The sequence below is a fragment of the Nannospalax galili genome, unplaced genomic scaffold (assembly GCF_000622305.1).
Source record: "Nannospalax galili isolate Female #2095 unplaced genomic scaffold, S.galili_v1.0 scaffold269, whole genome shotgun sequence".
In the NCBI taxonomy this organism is placed as follows: domain Eukaryota; kingdom Metazoa; phylum Chordata; class Mammalia; order Rodentia; family Spalacidae; genus Nannospalax; species Nannospalax galili.
The window spans coordinates 714964-728413 of NW_008359530.1; the positions used below are offsets into that span (position 1 = coordinate 714964).

The 13450-nt window shown below is 40.2% G+C and overlaps 1 protein-coding gene across 10 annotated transcripts in view; it reads left to right on the forward strand.

Annotated features, from left to right (window-relative positions):
* Window positions 1–13450, forward strand: part of Tia1 (TIA1 cytotoxic granule associated RNA binding protein) — a 45130-nt gene that overhangs the window by 1314 nt on the left and 30366 nt on the right. The gene's annotated exons all lie outside the window — the stretch shown is intronic.

Below are 13450 nucleotides of genomic sequence, written 5' to 3' on the forward strand. Positions count from 1 at the left end.
TATGTGAAGCAGGTTTTACATGTCTGTCATCCCAGAGTTTAACTTTCAATGAATTACTGACATAACTTTTAGTTTTTATTTTTGGAGTGTTGGCACTTTCAGAGCCCTATGCATTTTAGGGTTCTTTTTGCATTTTCCTAGGTATTAAAGTTATGAAGTACAGTGTAATTAAATTATCTCCCTTTCAGTTTTAAGGCCCCCCCCCTTTGAGACACAGTTTACCTGTAGCCCCAGCTGGCCTGGAACTCCCTATGTAGACCAGGCTAGCCTTGATCCACCTGCCTCTGCTGGGATTAAAGGTGTGCCCCACCATACCGTGGCCTAAATTGATATTTTTTAATGTGTATGAGTGTATTGCCTGCATGTATGTAAGTGCACCCATGTGGTGGTGCAGTGCCTGTCTAGGTCAGAAGAAGGCATCAGATCCCTTGGAACTGGAGTTATGGATGGTTGTTAGCTATCATGTGGGTGCTGGGAATCGAACTCAGGTCCTCTGCAAGAGCAGTCAGTGCTCTTAACAGCTGAGCCATCTCTCCAGCCTCCCTGATAATGATATTCTTAATGTATGTGGGAAATGTAGTTACTTTTGAGACAGGGTCTCCGGGTAGCCTCAGCTGGCATGGAGCTCACTATGTAGACCAGGGTGGCCTTTAACTAAGAGATCTACCTGCTTCTGCCTCCGGAGTGCTGGGATTAAAGGCGTGTGCTGTCAGGCCTGGCTCTTTTTTTTTTTTTTTTTTTTTTTTGAGATGTGTATAGCCCAGGTTGGCCTTGAACTTGAACTTGTTATATGTAGCCTACAATATAGAACTGTCAGTTTTCCTGGCTCAGTCCAAAGCACTAGGATTAAAGGCTACTATATCCAGTTGACATTTTATTGTCTTTCTTCAGCCCTTTATGTAGCCTTGGCTGGCCTGAAAACTCTTCATGTAGATGAGGCTTCTAACTTGTGGTAGTCCTCCTGCTTCTCTCTGCTTTCCAAGTGTTGGCATTACAGACATGTTACTATCATGCCTGGTTTACACTTGTTTTCTGAATATATTAAATATTTTGCTGGTTTATTGTGGACAGTTACTTTGAAGTAGCTTTTTTTTTTTTTTTTTTTTTTTGGAAACAGGATCACCTTGTAGCCCCAGTGGGCCTGGAAACTATGTAGACCAGACTGGCCTTGATCTCACTGAGATCCACCTGCCTTTGCCTCCTGGATGCTTGGATTAAAGACCTGAGCCAGCACACTGGCCTGAAGTAGCTTTTTAATGAAGATACTGTAATTTGGCCATGACCCTTTGTTTTTGGAAAGATTGTATCAGTAGGTGGATATTCCCTAAATCTATCAGACACGTGTTTGTGGAAACATTTTCCTCTTGCATTTTAATTAAAAGTATGGTAGCATTTTAGAATTAGTACTGCTATCTTTTAGTGTCTTTAGAAAATTCTTATTTGGACTTTTAAAAATCTTAATAATTGCCAGAAATATCTGATAACCTTTTTAGTGCTTTGATTTGGGAATATCAAATAATGAAGATGTCACCATCATTCTCAAGGCAGTCTGCAAAAGCAAGTAGTTACATAGTACCAGATTGGACCAGGAGAGTGATGGAGTTTATTCATTTACCAAGAGTTCATTGGACCCTTTGAATATGTCAGACTCTGTGTGCTCTTTTAAACCTTACTGGGACGCTGGATAAACTGTATTTTTTAACCAAAGAAGAGCTAACCTTAGAGTTTCAGTAGCTCAAAATCATACACTTTTTTTCATCCTACAGTTTTACTGTCCTCAGTTCTTATCTGTTATAATAATGGCTAATTTTGCCTTGTGTCCCTCAATAGAACATCCCATTCAGGAATTTTCTCCCTAAAGTAACCATGATTTAGAATTGCTTGTTATCTCGTCCCTTGCTACTACCTCTTTCAGCCAAAACTTCCATTCTTCCAGTCAGCCAATCTTGATTAAATATTAGTAGGTACTAATCCCTTAGTTTATCCAATAGTATTTTAATTTTTATTTTTATTTCGAGACAGGGTTTCCTTGTAGCCCCAGCTGGCCTGGAACTTGCTATGTAGACCATGCTGACCTCCATATCACAATGATCCACCTGCCTTGGATTAAAAACATGCATCACCATGCCCAGCCCAGTATTTTAAATTTTAAATGCTCACCTTAGTGACTCTGGAAGACAGGGTGATCTTTATTTGGTCTCTGTGTTAAGTAATCAGATTTATTTAAAAATCTGGTACAGGGCTGGACATAGTGGTGCATGCCTTTAATCCTAGCACTAAGGAGGCAGAGGTAGGCAGATCTCTGTGAGATTGAGGCCAGCCTGGTCTACATGGTGTTCCAGGTCAGCTGGGGCTACAGGGAGACCTGTCTCAAAAAAAAAAATCCAATACAGTTCAAGAAGTATATCAAGGTTTTATTCATTGAGAATAAAATTGCCTGTTTTACTTACTATCACCTATGTTCTTAAATAGCTTAGAGGAAACATCTTATTTGCCATATCTCAATTTTTAGTATCACCTTGTTAAAGGTTGTCAATATTGATTTGTCAGCAAATACTTTGGAAATATATTGTAAGAAAACGTTCTTAAAGTTTATTTTATACTGCAAGATTATTCCGAGGAATGTTCAAGGTACACTTCAGACATTTGTAGTGAGTGTTTGGGTGATGTATGCATATTATTCTCATGTATAAATTTGAATTTGTCTATAATGAAAAAATAAAAAAATATGTATAGTGAATCTGAATTGGCTTTGGTCACTTTAAAAACTCTGGATTTGTGAATTAAAAATTGCATACTAAACTGGAAAAGCATTGCTAGTTTGAGTTGATGGAAATTATTCCCTCGGATCCACCCTAATATCTTTTGTATGATTTGCTGTCAAATGCAGCTTTCTCTTTTGAGATAGCTATGTGGTTATTGTGTGGCCTTCACATTTACTAAGAGTGTAGGTCTATAAGTTGTACAGCATTGCTAACAGCCTAAGTGATTGCTGCATGCTAATGTGGGCTTTCTCTTTCCGTCACCCCATGCATATCTTTAATTCTTCTCCATCCCACTTCTCTCCAGATGCTTTTGACTTTGTAATTTGTATGAATAGCATCTCTTGGGCTGAGTTGAATTTGCATGTTTTCTTTCTTTCTTTCTTTCTTTCTTTCTTTCTTTCTTTCTTTCTTTCTTTCTTTCTTTCTTTCTTTCTTTTGAGACTATGGCTCATTATGTAGCCTACACTGGTCTTGTGCCAGTTTTAACTAAAGATTAAATCGAGGGCAACATTGACTCAAATTAGATATTTAATTTTTAGATTCTACTGATAATGTTTCCAAACAACTATTAGCAATATAAATATGCTAGAGTCATTTGTTCACTTATGCTTGAGAGCATATCCCATGGCTATTACTGTTCTAGGAACAGGGGGTAGAAGTAAATGTAGCATGTCTTAAGACTGAACAGAGGAATAGTAGGTGTGGTTAGAGTGATGGGGGAGATGGCATAGGGGAGGTAGACCATAGCAGATCATATAGGGCCTTGTGAGCCTGTGGGTTTTTTGTTTTTTGTTTTTTTTTTTTCGGTCTTTTTGAGACAGGGTCTCCCTGTAGCCTCAGCTGTCCTGGAACTCACTATGTAGATCAGGCTGGTCTTGAACTCACAGAGATCTGCCTGCCTCTGCCTCCCGAGTGCTGGGATTAAAGGCGTGCACCACCACTCCCGGCCTGAGTCTGTGTCTTTTTATCTGAGTTGTAATGGAAGCCATAGAGGGTTTTAAGCACAGGAGTGATAATAGTTTGTCTTGTGAGTACTTAAGATAGAATCTTGTGGGTGACCTGGTATTAACTATGTAGCCCATGCTGGCCTCAAACTCAAGGCCATCGTAGGGCCTCAGTCTACTGAGTGCTGGGATGATCTGTCTTAAGTATGAACAGGGCAGAATCAAGTAGAGTAGTCAGGAAGCCAGTTCAGGTGAAAGACAAATAGTGACTTACGACAAAGAAGTACTGGAAGAAGTGATGAGAAGTGACTAGATTCTGGATAGGCTTTTAAAATATAGCAGATGGAAGGGTAGAGTGGGCAAGGAGATGGAGGAGAAGGCAGGAGGAGACTCAACAAAATTTTCTGATAGAAAATTATGTAACAAAATACTTTGTGTACTAATTCAGAAAAAGAAAATGTTGAAATAAAACCCATAATTTTGTTAAACAAAAAAAAAAATCTATCAACAGTGATTATCAGTGCACTGACCTTGTCATGTGAGACGTGGCATCAACAGTGAGGTCATCTGGCTGGGGATGTAGCTCAAGTAGAGTTGCCTAGCATGTGTAAGGCCTGGGTTAAATCCCTAGAACTGAAGAAAAAGGATTTCTCAGAGAAGAGTGGGATTGTCTCCATTGAGAATTTTCTCCCTAGAGCCAGACTTAGTGACACACATGGAATCCCAGCACCTGGGAGGCAGAAGTCAGAGGATCATTGAAAGTTGCAAGTTCAAGGCCAGTCTGGTCTATATAGCGAGTTCTAGGCTAGCCAGATCTGTATAGTAAGACTGTCCAAAAAACAAACCTCCCAAACAAAAAAAAAACCCTCAATTTACAAATGTGTATTAGTATTCAAAAAAATTTTAGTTTATTGCAAAATATAACTAAAAATGAAAGCAATCAGAGCATGGACAGCTCTTAAGATGGATGCGCAGTATTCCATATATTTGTTCAAGCTTGCCTTTCAGATAACCTGATCTTCAAGTGAAAGAGATACTAAAAATCTGGTTCCAGCCAGAGTGCAGCAGACCACCCTTTGTGAACAATGGACAGTTAGGTTAGGATGCTGATAAAAAGAATATATATGGGGCTGGAGAGATGGCTCAGCAGTTAAGAACACTGGTTGTTCTTGCAGAAGACCTGGGTTCGAATCCCAGCATCCACATGGCAGTTAACAACTGTCCATAACTCCAGTTCCAGAGGATTCAATGGCCTCTTCTGTCCTTCGCGGGCATTGCACAACACGGGTGCGCTTACCTACATGCAGGCAATGCACTCGTATACATAAAATAAAAATAATAAAAAAAAGAATACATACAAGCGGGCATTATATTAGTTTCTTTTTGTTTGAGATAACGTCTCATGTAGCCAAGCCTGGCTCCCCAGAGGCATTTTAGAGTATGTGTGTTTGTGTGTGTGGGTGTGTGTGTGTGTGTGTTGGATAGATGCATGTGTGAAGGACAACTTTGTGGAACTGATTTTCTTTCACCTTTATGTGAGTTCTTGGCATTGAACTCAGATCATCAGGTTTATGTGGCAAACTCTTAACTGATGCGCTATCTCACTGGCCCCTAGTTTCTGTTATTATTGTTATATTTATTGTGTGGGGGGGGCATGTGTGTAGAAGTCAGAGGACAACTTGTGAGAGTGGCTCTTTGCAGCTACCATGTGGAACTTGGACTGAATTCAGAATTGAACTTTGGGCAGCAGGTTTGCCCTTACCTTACTGAGCCATCTCACTGGCCCTGGCCACCAGTTTCTTAATTAAGAAAAGATACAATTAAAAATTTCCCCCTAAAGTTTAGTAATTGAAGCAAAATGAAATAATTCCCTAAGAAATTACAAATGTTCAAATGTCATTCTGAGGACTGGAAACGCTAGCCCTGAGTTTAATCCTTAGGACTGTATTAAAAACTGGGCCTGGTGGCACCTACCTCAGGAAGTGGACTTGGGAGTATCAAGGAATATCAAGGGCTCCAGGCCAGTCTTAGTTGCATGAGACCCTGTCTCATAAAAAAAGTATTTCTCAGAAAAAATATTTGATCGTTTAAACAAACTTGTAATATTCCAGGCAGGGTTCTTCTAGACAGTAGATATTCAATGTGAATTAAAAAAATTTTTTAGGGGCTGGAGAGATGGCTCAGTGGTTAAGAGCACTGACTGCTCTTGCAGAGGACCTAGGTTCGATTCCCAGCACCCACAGGGCGGCTACGAACCGTCCTTAACTCCAGTTCCAGGGGAATCCGAAGCCCTCTTCTGACCTCCGCAGCATTGCACGACATGGGTGCACTCACATACATGCAGGCAATACACTGATACACATAAAATTAAAATGATAAAATATTTTTTAAAAAAGAAAAGATTTGTTTAAAAAAAAAAAATTTAGGCTGGGCTTAGTGGTGCACGCCTTTAATCCCAGCCCTGGGGAGGTAGAGACAGGCTGATGGTTGAGGGAGACCCTGTCTCAAAAAGACCAAAACAAACAAAAAACATGCCAGGCCTGGTGGTAGAGGCAGGCAGATCTCTGTGAGTTCAAGGCTGGCCTGGTCTACATAAGTTCCAGGCCAGCCGAGGCTACAGGGAGACCCTGTCTCAAAAAGACCAAAAAAACCCAAAAAACACCAACAACAAACTCTGCTCTTAGAAATTGATCATTAGTTTAAAATCTACTTATACATTCCCTTCAAATTTTTGCTGGAATATTTTCAATTTCAAATTATGCATTTTAATATGATTGTGGCTATAAACAAACCCAATCTAATGTTCTGCTCTGTAATTTTTTTGTAAGTTAATTATCCAGAACTGTATTAATAAAAATGATTGTTTTAAGAGTTTTGGATTCCACTTTTATAACTAATTTAGGTGGTGGGCAGGGGTATATTGACACAGAGTTTCATGTAGCTGATGCTGACTTTGAACTTCCGATCTTTCTGCTTCTATTTCCCAGATGCTATTACTGGAGTACTTCACCACTGCACCTGGTTCTTGTAACTGAAAACTTAGTTGTCGGCTTCAAAAATGTCTTGGGATAGGCATGGTGGCACATGTCTTTAGTCCCAGCATTCAGGAGGTAGAGGCAGGTGGATTTATGTGAGGTGGAGGCCAGCCTGATCTACATAGGGAGTTTCTAGGCCATCTGGGGCTATAGGAAGACCCTGTCAAAAAAAAAACAAACAAAAACCCAAGACCCACCTAAACAAATAAATAAAAGTATTGGACTGGGGATATAGCTCAGTGATAGAGTTTCTTGCCCAGCATGTAAGATTCTAGGTGAGCTTCCATCCCTTTCAATCAAGTTGAATGAAATTCTTTCCTGGCACAGCCATCCTGTTTCACTAGTAGGGTGATGACTTTCTTAATCAGATCTACTTTTTGTTTTGTTTCAGCTTTTTTTGTTTGTTTGTTTTGTTTCTTTGAGACAGGATCTTTCCTGTGGCCCTAACTGGCCTGGAACTTGCTAAGTAGATCAGACTGACCTTGATCTCACAGAAATCCTCTTGCCTCTGCCTCCCAGGTGCTAGGATTAAAGCTGTGCACTACCACTTCTGATAGGCAAGATCTACTTCTTAGATAATGCTTACTTTGAAAAATTGAAATGCTACAGAAACACCTTTCCTGTGGAATTACCACTGTTTAGTCAGCTTTGCAATTATTTATGTTTCTATGTTGTTTTTTGGTTAGTTGCTTGGGTTTGGTTTTAATTTTTTTGAGACAAGGTCTCCCTGGCTGACCTGGAATTAACTATACAGACCAGACTGGAATCAAATTCCGGTGCTACCTTACCAAACAATCTGTTGTTTTTGTTTGATTTTATTTTACTTGTATGAGTGCATTGGCTGTATGTATGTAAGTGTACCCGTGTCATGCAGTGCCCACAGAGGACAGAAGAGGGCATTGGATTCCCCTGGAACTGGAGTTATAAACAGTTGTTAGCCACCATGTGGGTGTTGGGAGTTGAACCCAGGTCTTCTGCAAGAATATCCAGTGCTCTTAAACCACTGAGCCATCTTTCTAGCCCCTTGTTTTTCATTTATTTAATTTTCATTTTATGTGTATGAGTATATTACCTGCATGTGTATAAGTGTACCCATGTTGTACAGTGCTTACAGAAGTCAGAAGAGGGCGTCAAATCCCCTGGAACTGGAGTTACAGACCGTTGTTAACCATCATGTGGGTGCTGGGAATCAAACCTGGTTCCTCCGCAAGAGCAGACAGTATTCTCTTCAGCCCCTTGTTTTGTTTTTTAACTAAAGCATTGTGTTAGTTGAAGACATGGTGATACTTCAGTCTTAAATATTGCATATTTGCGAAGAACAGGGTATTCACTTATGTAACCATAATCTTTTACCTTAAAGAGGTTCCATCCACCCATACGTTGAGGGTGTGTGTGAATCAAACCCAGGGTTCCTGTAGCACATGCTCTTCCACTGAGATACAACATCCTTAGCTCCAGATAAAATAGTAACCAATATATTGTTTATATTTGTATTTATCAAGTTGTCAAAGAAGATATGCTCTGTAGGTGTGGCTTTCCTCTCAAAAGATTCATGCCTGGAAGTTTGACCCTTAGTATGGTAATGGTCTGAGGTAGGTCCTACCAGATATGGAGTGCACACCTCTAATCCAAGCACTTCAGAGGTAGAGGTTGGTAGATCAGGAGTTCAAGGCCAGTTTGTTTAGTAGCACAGCAGACTGGGGGCAGTGATTTTCATTTCACTGACCTTTTTCTGCACTTAACTTGACTTTTTAGTTCTGAACAAGATTGGTGCATGGTTACAGAAATGTTAGAGTAAATGCCACCGAGAAGCCAGGCCTGTGATCCTAGCTACTCTGGAGACTGGATCGGAAGTATTGCCAATTCAGGGCCTGCTTTGGCCACGTAGCAAGACCATGTCTCAGAATTTAAAGAGCTGGGGATGACAAAGGCCCTAGGTTCAAGCTCTGGTTCAGTAGTCTCACAGATATAATGACAAGGGACCTTGGCTTGTAACTGTTCTAGTACAAAGCTATATCAGGGTATCAAATTTATATCAGGATATCAGATACAAGTAGCAAGAAAAAAACTGGGTAACTTAAACATAAAAGGAATTTATTAAATATATATTGGACATTCAGGCTGTAGGAGGAGCATGGAACATAGCCTAGAAAATGCTTTGGAAAGAGATGGCTTTTAGTCCACAGTTGGACTCAAGCCATACCCCATCTAATCCCATCCCATGCTGCACCTTCTACCGAGCATCAGGTACCAAAGCTTTACTGGCACTTAGTGGCGGGTCTCTGTTGTTACTTGCCACCAAAATAGAGTTTCTTCACTCTGCTTTTTTTTTTTCAGGGGGGTTCTTTCTGAGACAGGGTTTTACTGTAGCCCCAGCTGGCCTGGAACTCACAGAGATTCACTGTCTCTGCCTCCTGAGTGTCGAGACTAAAGACATGTGCCACCACACCTGGTTCTCAGTCTGTGCTTTTTTGTTGTTTCATTCTTTGAGACAGGGTCTCACCAAAGCAGTCCAGCCTGGCCTGAAATACCCTGTGTATCCCGTGTTGGCTTCTCACTATGTTATTGCCACAACCTCTGTAGTACTACCTGGCCTATCAATGTAAACTATAAAACCTTTTATAAAAGGCTAGATGTGGTGGTTCATACCTGTTATCCCAGCATCCGGGGACTAAGGTAGAGGGCTCACTGGGAGTTTGAGGACAACCTGAGCCACATAGCAAGATCCTGTCTTAGGAAAAAATAAAGATAGAACATTGCAAAGCATGAGAAACTTTTTCTTTTTTTCTGAAAGTATCTGGGTAGGAAAAAGATCTAGAGAGCGCACATCAGTTTGAGCTTTCTGTTGAAAGCTAGTATTTATTTGACTAATAGACTTGAAATAGCACTTTTTATAAAAATGTGAGGGCGATATCAGCAACTAATTTATTAATATAATAGGTTCAGTTCCTATGTTTATTTGCATAACGAAGGAAGATTTTGTCCTTTGATTTCTTTATGGTCCCCTGTTTCTACATTTGAGAAAGTGTTTCCCTTTGTGTCCTAGACTAGCTTTGAAAACCTCAGCTTCCCAAGGGCTGGAATTATAGGCATGTACCATTATAGCCTCCCCCCATTTCTCATTTTTTTGAAACAGGGTTTTATGTATCCCAGACTGATCACAAATTATATAGCCAAGAAATTTGATCTTTTGGCCTCTGCCTTCTGATGCTAGAAATCCAGCCATGGACTATACCTGCTTTATGCAGGGCTAGGGATTGAACCCAGGACTTTGTGCATACTAGGCAAGGACTCTACCAAAGGAGCAGTATCCCCAGCCCTCTGGCTTAATTTCTTTAATATGAGCATGTTCTATAGGTTCCTTGTAATGTGTGGAAAGTTGAGAACAAGTTCTGTGTACTGCCTTCTTGTGTGTGAAGTGAACTGATAGAGGCCTGTGGAGTTTGGAAACTATGAGAAGCCACATTAAGCAAGTAAGTGTAAAGCATTACAAACAGAAGCTCTCAAAATATTTTTTTGAGGCAAGATTTTTTATTCTGTAGCCCAGGCTGGATTTGAGCTCACATTAATCCCCCTACCTCAGCCTCTGGAGTGCCAGGTGTATAGACATAAGCCACCACATCTAGCTAGACAATATTTCTTTTTAAGCAAGTTAGTTCTTACTGCTTTTATAACCTATCTTCAAACTAGGTTATTATCTCCCAGAAGATAACGCAGGAGCATTGTATAAACTTGTAGTTCTGGCTACTTGGGAGGCTTAAGGTAGTGGTGGAAGAATTGTGAGTTTGAAGCAGCTTAGCCTAGGCAACAGCCAGGTTTGGGACCAGGTCTCAAAACAACAACAAACCCCACTATCTATATATAATATTTACTACCTTAGACAATTTTCTAAAGTAGAAGTGATAGGAAGGATTAAGGGGTCTTTTTTTTGGCTTTGGTTTTGGTTTTGGGTTTTTTGTTTGTTTGTTTGTTTGTTTGTTTTGAGATAAGGTCTCCCTATGTATCACTGGCTGGCCTGGAACTCATAGAGATCCATCTGCCTCAGCCTCTCAAGTGCTAGTATTAAAAATGTGGAGTACCATGCCCAGCCCCCCAAAAAAAAATCCTGATTTTTTTTTTTTTTTTTAATTATGTGTATGTTTTTGGTTTTGTGCATGTGTGAGTATCGGTGCCTGTGGAGGCCAGAAGAAGGCATTAGATATCCCGGAGTTGGAGTTACAAGTGGTTGTAAGCCACCCAGCCATGGATTCTGGTTTCCAGAACCAAACTTGGGTCCTCTGCAGAACAGTGTGCAAATCTTAACCACTGAGCCATCTCTCCAGAATTCTCCTAGAATTAAATTTAAGAAGAGCTATTTTTCTTTTCTTTTAAAAAAAATTTTTATTTACTATTTTTATTTTATGTGAATACATGTATTGCCTGGATGTAGGTAAGTACACCCCTGTCGTGCAGTGCCCTCGGAGGTCAGAAGAGGTTGTTGGATTCCCTGGGTCTGGAGTTACAGACAGTTGTTTGCTGCCATGTGGGTGCTAGGATTCGAACCTTGGTCTTCTGCAAGAACAGTCAGTGTTCTTAACCACTGAGCCATCTCTCCAGCCCTGAGAAGAGCTATTTTTCATTCATGCTATATGGAGTCCTCGGAATGTCTTGATTTATTTGTCTGATTATTTATGACAGGGTTTCACCACATAGTTTGACTGTCCTCAAACTTGTGATCCTCCTGCCTTTGCCTCCCAAGTGCAGGGATAACAAGCAGGCATTGCAATTTCTAGCCCAAGAATTTCTTGGAGACAGAAAATTTGCTGAGATGGTATGGAATTCTCACATAGTCCTCACCCAGCTTCCTTTAAAGTTAACCTCTCACATAACTGTGGTACAGTTATTAAAAATAAATAGATGGGGCTGGGTCCTGTACGTTTTCCCTGCCAATAAACTCTTTCTGGCCAGAAAAAAGGAAAAAGAAAAGAAAAAGAAAAAAAAAATAGATGGGGTTGGAGAGTTGACTCAGTGGTTAAGAGCACTGACTGCTCTTGCACAGGACCAGGTTCGGTTCCTAGCACCCTCATGGTGGCTTACAACTATCTGTGACTCCAATTTTGGAGGATCCAGTGTCCTTATCTTCATGGACATTGCACACATGGGTGCATTTACATACATAAAGCCAAAACACTCATATATGCAAAATAAATATATCAAAAAATAAATAAAAATTGACAGTGGTTAGGGCTGGAGAGATGGGGCTCAGCGGTTAAGAACACTGTTCTTGCAGAAGACCCAGGTTCGAATCCCAGCACCCACATGACAACTAACAACTGTCCGTAACCCCAGTACCAGGGGATCCAACAGCCTCTTCTGACCTCCGAGGGCATTGCATGACACGGGTGCACTTACCTACATGCAGGCAATACATACATACACATAAAATTTTTAAAAAAAATTAAAAAGAAAAACTTAGAAAAAAGTTAAAAAAAAAATTGACAGTGGTACAATATTATTAACTATAGACTTTACTCTTTAGTTTTTCCTCTAACAAACTTTTTTTTGTTTCTCCAGGACCAGCCAGTGCCAGTTATCTCATTATATTCAGTGGTCATTGTCTATTCTCTTTCCTTCAGTTTGTGAGGAGGTAACTTACATGACCTTCATACTTGAATTTTTTTTTTTTTTTTTTTTTTTTTTTTTTTTTGTCTTTTTGAGACAGGGTCTCCCTTGTAACCCCAGCTGTCCTGGAACTCACTATGTAGACCAGGCTGGCCTCGAACTCACAAAGATCTGCCTGCCTCCCAAGTGCTGGGATTAAAGGTGTGCGCTACAGACCCGGCAATACTGGAAATTTATTTTATTTATATTTGTTTATTTTTGCTTTTTGGAGACAGGGTCTCACTGTGTAGCCCTTGGCTGGCCTGGAACTCACAGAAATCTGTCTGCCTTTGCCTCTTGAGTGTGTACCATACCCCACTGGCATTTATCATTTGAAGGGTACTGTTTCTCCACTGTAGAGTGATTGCTTTTTCCCCAATATAGGCTGTTGCTTAGAAGCACGCTAATAAGGCTAGAGAATTAAGGTATGCTCATAGGACAAAAGAATTTTTGATCCTAAGATAAAACTACCAATTTATTGGTTAAAAACAGTAATGAGGGGCTGGAGAGATGCCTTGGCAGTTAAGAGCGCTGATTGCTTTTGCAGAGGACCCAGGTTTGATTCCCAGCACCCACATAGTGGCTAGCAATCATCTGTAACTCCAGTTCCAGCGATCTGATGCCCTCTTCTGACCTATGCAGGCATTGCATGACATAGGTGCACTTACACATATCCAGGCAATACATTCATACACATCAAATAAAAATAATAAAATAGTAAAAAAAAATAGTAGTAAATCTTTTAGAGGAGATACCAGGGGCTCTGCTAGTATCTGATTCTCCTCATTTCATCCATTAATTTTAGCTTCTCTGGGTGAATCTTGCTTTAACAGTGATTTTTCTATCTCAATCCTTCTCTGGTTTATTAATTAGTATACAGCAAGAACAAGCTGTTTTTCCCCTATCAGTGATCCAGTGGAGAATTTTTTTTTTTAATTGAGTTTGGTTCTCAGTGTGAGCCTATTTTCACCAGAAACATCCTTTTTTTTTTTTTTTTTTGATCTTTTTGAAACAGGGTTGCCCTGTAGCCCCCGCTGACCTGGAACTCGCTAAGTAAACCAGGCTA